The sequence below is a fragment of the Sinohyriopsis cumingii genome, chromosome 8, assembly GCF_028554795.1.
Source record: "Sinohyriopsis cumingii isolate HCF-2022 chromosome 8, ASM2855479v2, whole genome shotgun sequence".
Taxonomy (NCBI): Eukaryota; Metazoa; Mollusca; class Bivalvia; order Unionida; family Unionidae; genus Sinohyriopsis; species Sinohyriopsis cumingii.
Window position 1 is genome coordinate 113,587,293 of NC_142968.1, and position 11,168 is coordinate 113,598,460.

The window sequence follows — 11,168 nt, forward strand, 5'->3', positions numbered from 1 at the left end:
ACATACTTATTATACTCCATAACATACTTATTGTACTCCATAACATAATTATTGTACTCCATAACATACTTATTGTACTCCAAAACATACTTATTATACTCCAAAACATACTTATTGTACTCCATAACATACTTATTAGACTCTAGAACGCACTTATTATACTCCAAAACATACTTATTGTACTCCAAAACATACTTATTGTACTCCATAACATACTTATTAAACTCTAAAACATACTTATTAGACTCTAGAACGCACTTATTATACTCCAAAACATACTTATTGTACTCCAAAACATACTTATTGTACTCCATAACATACTTATTGTACTCCATAACATACTTATTAGACTCTAGAACGCACTTATTATACTCCAAAACATACTTATTATACTCCATAACATACTTATTGTACTCCATAACATAATTATTGTACTCCATAACATACTTATTGTACTCTAAAACATACTTATTATACTCCAAAACATACTTATTGTACTCCATAACATACTTATTAGACTCTAGAACGCACTTATTATACTCCAAAACATACTTATTATACTCCATAACATACTTATTGTACTCCATAACATAATTATTGTACTCCATAACATACTTATTGTACTCCAAAACATACTTATTGTACTCCATAACATACTTATTAGACTCTAGAACGCACTTATTATACTCCAAAACATAATTATTGTACTCCATAACATACTTATTGTACTCCAAAACATACTTATTGTACTCCATAACATACTTATTAGACTCTAGAACGCACTTATTATACTCCAAAACATAATTATTGTACACCATAACATACTTATTGTACTCCAAAACATACTTATTATACTCCAAAACATACTTATTGTACTCCATAACATACTTATTAGACTCTAGAACGCACTTATTATACTCCAAAACATACTTATTGTACTCCAAAACATACTTATTGTACTCCATAACATACTTATTAGACTCTAAAACATACTTATTATACTCCAAAACATAATTATTGTACTCCATAGCATACTTATTAAACTCTAAAACATACTTATTATACTCCAAAACATAATTATTGTACTCCATAGCATACTTATTAAACTCTAAAACATACTTATTATACTCTAAAACATACTTATTATACTCCAAAACATACTTATTGTACTCCAAAACATACTTATTGTACTCCATAACATAATTATTGTACTCCATAACATACTTATTAAACTCTAAAACATACCTATTGTACTCCATAACATACTTATTAAACTCTAAAACATACTTATTATACTCCAAAACATAATTATTGTACTCCATAGCATACTTATTAAACTCTAAAACATACTTATTATACTCCAAAACATAATTATTGTACTCCATAGCATACTTATTAAACTCTAAAACATACTTATTATACTCTAAAACATACTTATTATACTCCAAAACATACTTATTGTACTCCATAACATACTTATTAGACTCTAGAACACACCTATTATACTCCAAAACATACTTATTGTACTCCATAGCATACTTATTGTACTCCAAAACATACTTATTGTACTCCATAACATACTTATTAGACTCTAGAACACACTTATTATACTCTAAAACATACTTATTGTACTCCATAACATACTTATTAGACTCTAGAACACACTTATTATACTCTAAAACATACTTATTGTACTCCATAACATACTTATTATACTCCAAAACATACTTATTATACTCCAAAACATAATTATTGTACTCCATAACATACTTATTGTACTCCAAAACATACTTATTAGACTCTAGAACATACTTATTAGACTCTAGAACACACTTATTATACTCTAAAACATACTTATTGTACTCCATAACATACTTATTGTACTCCAAAACATAATTATTGTACTCCATAACATACTTATTATACTCCAAAACATAATTATTGTACTCCATAACATACTTATTGTACTCCATAACATACTTATTAGACTCTAGAACACACTTATTATACTCTAAAACATACTTATTGTACTCCATAACATACTTATTATACTCCAAAACATACTTATTATACTCCAAAACATAATTATTGTACTCCATAACATACTTATTATACTCCAAAACATAATTATTGTACTCCATAACATACTTATTGTACTCCATAACATACTTATTAGACTCTAGAACGCACTTATTATACTCCAAAACATACTTAGTGTACTCCATAACATACTTATTCTACTCCAAAACATACTTATTATACTCTAAAACATACTTATTGTACTCCATAACATACTTATTGTACTCCAAAACATACTTATTATACTCCAAAACATAATTATTGTACTCCATAACATACTTATTAGACTCTAGAACGCACTTATTATACTCCAAAACATAATTATTGTACACCATAACATACTTATTGTACTCCAAAACATACTTATTATACTCCAAAACATACTTATTGTACTCCATAACATACTTATTAGACTCTAGAACGCACTTATTATACTCCAAAACATACTTATTGCACTCCATAACATACTTATTGTACTCCAAAACATACTTATTATACTCTAAAACATACTTATTATACTCCAAAACATAATTATTGTACTCCATAGCATACTTATTAAACTCTAAAACATACTTATTATACTCCAAAACATAATTATTGTACTCCATAACATACTTATTAAACTCTAAAACATACTTATTATACTCCAAAACATACTTATTGTACTCCGTAGCATACTTATTGTACTCCAAAACATACTTATTATACTCTAAAACATACTTATTGTACTCCAAAACATACTTATTAGACTCTAGAACGCACTTATTATACTCCAAAACATAATTATTGTACTCCATAACATACTTATTGTACTCCAAAACATACTTATTATACTCCAAAACATACTTATTGTACTCCATAACATACTTATTAGACTCTAGAACGCACTTATTATACTCCAAAACATACTTATTGCACTCCATAACATACTTATTGTACTCCAAAACATACTTATTATACTCTAAAACATACTTATTGTACTCCATAACATACTTATTAGACTCAATAACGCACTTATTATACTCCAAAACATACTTATTATACTCCATAGCATACTTATTAAACTCTTAAACATACTTATTATACTCCAAAACATAATTATTGTACTCCATAGCATACTTATTAAACTCTAAAACATACTTATTGTACTCCATAACATACTTATTAAACTCTAAAACATACTTATTATACTCCAAAACATAATTATTGTACTCCATAACATACTTATTAAACTCTAAAACATACTTATTGTACTCCATAACATACTTATTAAACTCTAAAACATACTTATTATACTCCAAAACATAATTATTGTACTCCATAACATACTTATTAAACTCTAAAACATACTTATTGTACTCCATAACATACTTATTAAACTCTAAAACATACTTATTATACTCCAAAACATACTTACTGTACTCCATAACATACTTATTAAACTCTAAAACATACTTATTATACTCCAAAACATAATTATTGTACTCCATAGCATACTTATTAAACTCTAAAACATACTTATTATACTCCAAAACATAATTATTGTACTCCATAGCATACTTATTAAACTCTAAAACATACTTATTATACTCCAAAAAAATAATTATTGTACTCCATAGCATACTTATTAAACTCTAAAACATACTTATTATACTCCATAACATACTTATTAAACTCTAAAACATACTTATTATGCTCCAAAACTTAATTATTGTACTCCATAACATACTTATTAAACTCTAAAACATACTTATTATACTCTAAAACATACTTATTATACTCCAAAACATACTTATTGTACTCCATAACATACTTATTAGACTCTAGAACACACTTATTATACTCCAAAACATACTTATTGTACTCCATAGCATACTTATTGTACTCCAAAAACATACTTATTATACTCTAAAACATACTTATTGTACTCCATAACATACTTATTAGACTCTAGAACGCACTTATTATACTCCAAAACATACTTATTGCACTCCATAACATACTTATTGTACTCCAAAACATACTTATTATACTCCAAAACATACTTATTGTACTCCATAACATACTTATTAGACTCTAGAACGCACTTATTATACTCCAAAACATACTTATTATACTCCATAACATACTTATTGTACTCCATAACATACTTATTAGACTCTAGAACGCACTTATTATACTCCAAAACATAATTATTGTACTCCATAGCATACTTATTGTACTCCAAAACATAATTATTGTACTCCATAACATACTTATTAAAGTCTAAAACATACTTATTATACTCCAAAACATAATTATTGTACTCCATAGCATACTTATTGTACTCCAAAACATACTTATTGTACTCCATAACATACTTATTAAAGTCTAAAACATACTTGTTATACTCCAAAACATACTTACTGTACTCCATAACATACTTATTAAACTCTAAAACATACTTATTATACTCCAAAACATAATTATTGTACTCCATAGCATACTTATTAAACTCTAAAACATACTTATTATACTCCAAAACATAATTATTGTACTCCATAGCATACTTATTAAACTCTAAAACATACTTATTATACTCCAAAACATAATTATTGTACTCCATAGCATACTTATTAAACTCTAAAACATACTTATTATACTCCATAACATACTTATTAAACTCTAAAACATACTTATTATGCTCCAAAACTTAATTATTGTACTCCATAACATACTTATTAAACTCTAAAACATACTTATTATACTCTAAAACATACTTATTATACTCTAAAACATACTTATTATACTCCAAAACATACTTATTGTACTCCATAACATACTTATTAGACTCTAGAACACACTTATTATACTCCAAAACATACTTATTGTACTCCATAGCATACTTATTGTACTCCAAAAACATACTTATTATACTCTAAAACATACTTATTGTACTCCATAACATACTTATTAGACTCTAGAACGCACTTATTATACTCCAAAACATACTTATTGCACTCCATAACATACTTATTGTACTCCAAAACATACTTATTATACTCCAAAACATACTTATTGTACTCCATAACATACTTATTAGACTCTAGAACGCACTTATTATACTCCAAAACATACTTATTATACTCCATAACATACTTATTGTACTCCATAACATACTTATTAGACTCTAGAACGCACTTATTATACTCCAAAACATAATTATTGTACTCCATAGCATACTTATTGTACTCCAAAACATAATTATTGTACTCCATAACATACTTATTAAAGTCTAAAACATACTTATTATACTCCAAAACATAATTATTGTACTCCATAGCATACTTATTGTACTCCAAAACATAATTATTGTACTCCATAACATACTTATTAAAGTCTAAAACATACTTGTTATACTCCAAAACATAATTATTGTACTCCATAACATACTTATTAAACTCTAAAACATACTTATTATACTCTAAAACATATTTATTATTTAGGTGTCACAGTTCATATATTGGATGCTGAAGACGTGTACCTTTTCATTTTTTAACATAAAGCATAATTGAATTAAGATTTCTGATCGATATATTTTCCCATAAACAACTTCTGAAAAGCTTCCATCTTTATATTGTTGCATATAGTCAGACATATTCTCATTCGGAATGCAGATTTTTGTACCACCTTGTATATGATCAGCAGTTTCAGCATTATATACCATTGTGAAAACATTTGTATACCGTTCGCTGTCTAGCGTGACCGGATCTTATGGTTTTCCTGGTTTAAATATGACCATGTATCATCTATATCGCTTTTGAGAAAGTTGGGGCAAGTCAGAAAGTCAGTTCGACAGTTTTACAGAAGAACAGTTTACGTTTCGTACAATTAGAAGAAAACAGACGTTCGGCTGATACTCAGGAGGTGTGACTGTATTTGCGAAGTCAAAACTAATAGAAAAATGTTGTGAGAAGAATTTACTGAGAACTGGAGGACTGTGTCTGTCTCCGCATTAAAGGAGACCATTTAGATTTAGATAAAGATTTGATACTTTGTTTTGCATATTTATCACCAGAAGGGCTTCCGATATATGATTCAATTGACATTGAAGAGAACTAGATCAAATTATTTGAAGAAAGAGTTATGTCAAAAACTGTAACTTTCTTTCCCAATACTTTCCTTACAGGACTGGAAACTTCAACCGTAGAAGTGATAATCTTGATGATTTCTTAGAAAATGATGTTGCTGATTTTATCTCAGAAGAAATGCTTTCAATGAATCAGATGAGTTTGATATGGAAAGAAAATCGAAAGATTGTCTTTTTCAGAATGCATTCGGTATCTCACTGATTGATATAAGTAAAACATACTCTATACATAACCTAAATTGTAGATTGCACCAAGATCGAGAGGGAAATTTCATATGTATCACAAATGATGGAGTTAGTGTAGTCGACTTTTGATTTGCTGCAAATGATGTTCAGCTGTTTAAATTGGTCACAGGAGTAAATCTGCACACTTCCTTTCACGTGTGAGTTCACTTTTCCACTTGCCCACATTAGAAACGTACACATATTGGAGGAAAGGTATACTAGTCAAAGTATTGACAGGTACAGATGGAGTGAAATAAAGAATAACAAATTTGTTAATTCATTCCAACGTGATCTTTCTGAATTTCAACATAATTTTAATAATTCTTTATCCCTTGCGATTGCCTAGTCTATGTTGTTACAGTGTAACCAAAAATGAGAAAACACAACCTTTCGGGTGGAATAAACAATGTCATCTCTTAAAAAGGCAAGAAACATTCTCTCCACAAATATAGATTTAATAGTTCCATTTAAAATCTGGCGGATTATAAAATGAGTAGAAATAAGTTGAAAAATGTGATTCGCCTGAAAATAGAGAATTCCAATTATAAAAGAAAAAGGAATTAATAGAATCATGGTCAAATGTCTGAGAAGTTTGGAAGCTGATCAAACAAACACGTGCGCACAAAAAAGAATGCAGTAACGGCACGATCTCGTGTCATCAATGGTAAGAGCACGCCAGCTCGTTACTGTATCGTAATGGCTCAGAAATTCATCACAGTTTTAACTGTATGACTGAAATTTCAGATAAGTATTTGTAATTCCTATCTTTGAAGCTAATTTCTCAATAGTATCCGAACTCGAAAATAAAAAATACAGAATAATAGCCAAATTATTTTTTTTAAAACACGACTCCAAACATGTCCTTATTAAGCCAATTTATTTAACGAAATTTTTCACATTGGGCACTTCAACAATGGAAGGGTAGCATTGTATTCCCATTACACAAAAGACTCTTTAGATGACACTAATAATTACATGTGTATCTCTCTCACTGATATCTTGAATATAATTTTTACCAGTATTTAAAACAAATGCATCATTTGCGAGGCTAAAAACAAAAATTAAATAAGCTAGGCGGGATTCCGCAAAGGCTATACACAACAATAGATATTATTTCTTCTCGCTTCAAGCATAGGTTCAGAAATATCAGAGTAACAAAGGAGGTCGTTTTATGGTCTTTTTGTATATTTTTCCAATGCTTTTGACTCTGTTGGTCATGTAAAATTATTGACTTGCTTAGTCAACAAAGGTATCGGTGGAAACTTGTTTAAAGTTCTAGACGATATATAAAAATATACCTGCATGTACGCACATGAAAGGGCAAGATAATAATTATTCACCGGTAACATTGGCAGCAGACAAGCTTGCGTATTAAAACCTCTTCTGCTCAACCTGTTTATAAATGATTTAGTATCCTCATACAAAATTGTCATAATGGTCTGTTTATTGCACAAAAAATATCGGACATTATTACACTGTTGAATGTGTGCAAACTGTGATGATACGGTCGCTTCTTTACAAAAGCAAATTAATATCGTGGAGACATTCTGTGGAAATAATGGAATTTATGTTAATTTAGATAAAATTACAATTATTGTATTCAGAAATTGTGGATTTTTGAGGAGTAATGAAAAGTTTTATTACTGTAAAAGGATAAAACAATTCTAAATCGTATCTGGGTATAAATACATGAGATTATATTGCACTATTAAAGTTATTGGAACAAGAGCAATGTAAGAGCTAGAAATTCCAGCAAACAAGTCTATACAAGCAATGAGCATCACTCAAAATAATTTAGACAAATATTCCGTGACAGATGCTTCAAAATATTTGATGCTGCAATCCCACCAGTATTAAACTATGCCGCTGAAATTCGCATGAATATTCACAGATAAATGACAATCCAAACGATACACGATAGGTTCTGTACAAGATTTCTAAACCTTCCGATAAATACGTGCTCTTTTTTACCACCAGGGGAATGTGGAAGATTACCTTTTTGTTTCAGTTATTATTGTAAATGTGTTAAGTACTGGATTCGGTTGATTAGAATGAGTGATACATGATATCCAAGACAGTGTTATATTATGCTGAAAACAAAATGGACGAGTAGGGTAAAATTACATTGTTTTCGAAAGTTAAAATATATGCTATTCAGATATAAATTTGGTTACGTCTGGTTCGCACAGGATTTAAGAGATGAAAAAGTATTTTTGTTCAATTTCAGAAAAAGTCTAATAGGTAATTTAATTCAGGATTGGAATTCAAACGTAAATAAATCACACAAGGCATATCACTAAATTTTATAATACTTTTTCCCTTCAGTTTTATACAGCCATTAATTTACCTACCCATCTATGAAATGCTATAAGCAAACTCCGAAGTTCCGCTCATAATTTAGCTATAGAGGAAGGACGGCATAACACACTCCCCCTCCCCAAATCAACATATATTCATGTTGTGAGACAACAGCAAAATAAAATATACATATCACTTTTTCTGCAATGCCCTTTTTGTACAGATCTTAGAAACAGATTGATACCAGAAATATGTAGCAAAAAACACCCATGTGAAGAAATCTTCCATTCTCTGATGAATTCTAAGAACCGTGTCATGATATTCCAACTTTCACAATACGTTCTATTCACAGAAGAGATCGAATGTACATGTAACTATATTATTTTTTCTAATTATAGGGAACATCACAGCTATGTAACGCTAGTTCCGTGTCATGTTCCCATATATATATATATATATATATATATATATATATATATATATATATATATATATATATATATATATATATATATATATATTGTGTGTGCTGGTTTTTTGTCTCTTTTTTTGCCCCTTTTCACCTTACTGTGTTAAAACAATTTGTAATATGACGCTCAGCATCATTGCAATATTGTTGTGTAGCTTTAGTATTATGGGTCTACATTATCAATAAACTATTGTCATTCTCAGATAGCCTACAACAATCGAGTGCAAAGCTTTGGAGCAGGAGGTGGGACGAAGACTACTTGAAGTATGTGTTAGTTTCTATATAGTTTATATACCGTGTCGCTTTGCCTGTAAGTACCGACACCCATACTTGTATGATAATGCTATTTATTCGTATTTATAAAATTTCTGTTAGTATAGACAAGCATTCTTCTGTAGAACCCAGGGATAACACTTTCCGTTCTGTATGGCGTGTATATATATATATATATATATATATATATATATATATATATATATATATATATATATATATATATATATATATATATATATATACCAGTGGACGTGAAACATGTACCTCAATCATTAGCAGTAGCAAAGTAGCACAGCAACGTCACTAATTACTGATGTTTTCCTCACAACAAACTTAAATTTAAATAGTCATTACTTTAAAAGTGCACCCTACTTTGCAATAGGTTAGACAGCAACAACAAAAACACGGATATTAATATACGATTTCCCAGATTAGGAAATCGTTTCATGACCCTATGATATAGATAGATATAGGTACTTTGCATTAAGGACATGAGGACAAACACGTAGTACGATATATTTACAACGAAACCTGTCTATAAAAGACACTCAAAGAACCACATAAATTTTTGATGATGAGCAGGTGTCTTTCAAACTGAAGAGGAAAATGAAAATGACTTCAAGAAACGGAAAATTAAATCGTGTTCTTTATAAACTGGTGTACAATAATGGACATGTAAATGATACAGTTTTTTACTGAATAGAACGCAAGTGAAGAAAGAGAGCGATAACGATGAAATGTGCGTATAATTAAAACTGATTAATACCAAACAAGAACTAAATTAGGACAATAAAGTTAAATTGAAGACAAAATGATGAAATAAAAATATATGTTCTACTTACCAATTGTGTACTTTTATGATATCTTTATTCGTTCTCTATGTAGTTTCGTGCCAGTGTGCGGCTTGCGCAATCTGCTTGCACGAATTCTGTCGTATAAAGTAAACACCTGCATGAGAGCCTTATCTATAAATTAAACATATAAATGACTTTCCCCCTCTCAAGGTACAGAGGTTATCGATTATTTTTCCATTTACATAAAGAGAGACTTTTTAAATTTCCTTTATTCCATATAATTACTTTAAAACCATTTCAAGATCGAAGTTCGTGTCTTGCTTGTTATCAGTAGCTTTTTTATTGCACGTACCCCATTGACTACACTTAAAGTAACGGTTGATTCTCTGTGTTAAAGTACACAAATATTTTCATCTACCTCTTAAGACACTCGCTTGTATTAATAGTTTAAATATAATTTTCGTGAAAACGTTTGGAAGTAGAGAATCACTACTTGCTTAAGTGGAAAGCTCTGTACCTCCTTTAGAGGTGGTATCTTCACTATTAGCTTACCGTAAAGCCACCGAACAGACCAAAGGCATTTATCATCTAATGCAAACATACATTTCTAAACACTTATCGGCATGAAGGGGAACTTTCAATCCAATCTCTTTTATTTGACACCATCATATGGAAGCTAATCCACCCAACGTTAAGCAAGAAGTCAGACGATGACATATCACGGTTACTATTTATCTCTTTGAATGTAGAGAATGGAAAACATATTAATTGCCTGTTCCTTTGGTCAACAAGGTTCAACAAATAATACATAACCTTTTCGATATGTCAGAAATGAATACTTTTTTCTTATCAATTTACCTGTGTTATCAAATTTGTAATCATCTGAGAGGTACCATGG

The 11,168-nt window shown here is 29.4% G+C and overlaps 1 protein-coding gene across 1 annotated transcript in view; it reads right to left on the reverse strand.

The window, feature by feature from the left end:
• Positions 1 to 10,466, reverse strand: part of LOC149794407 (uncharacterized) — a 49,458-nt gene extending 38,992 nt beyond the window's left edge. Inside the window, exon 1 of the mRNA XM_089968596.1 lies at positions 10,319 to 10,466. The gene's annotated coding sequence lies outside the window, so the exon portion shown is untranslated. The remainder of the gene's footprint in view (positions 1 to 10,318) is intronic.
• Positions 10,467 to 11,168: the final 702 nt, after the last annotated feature.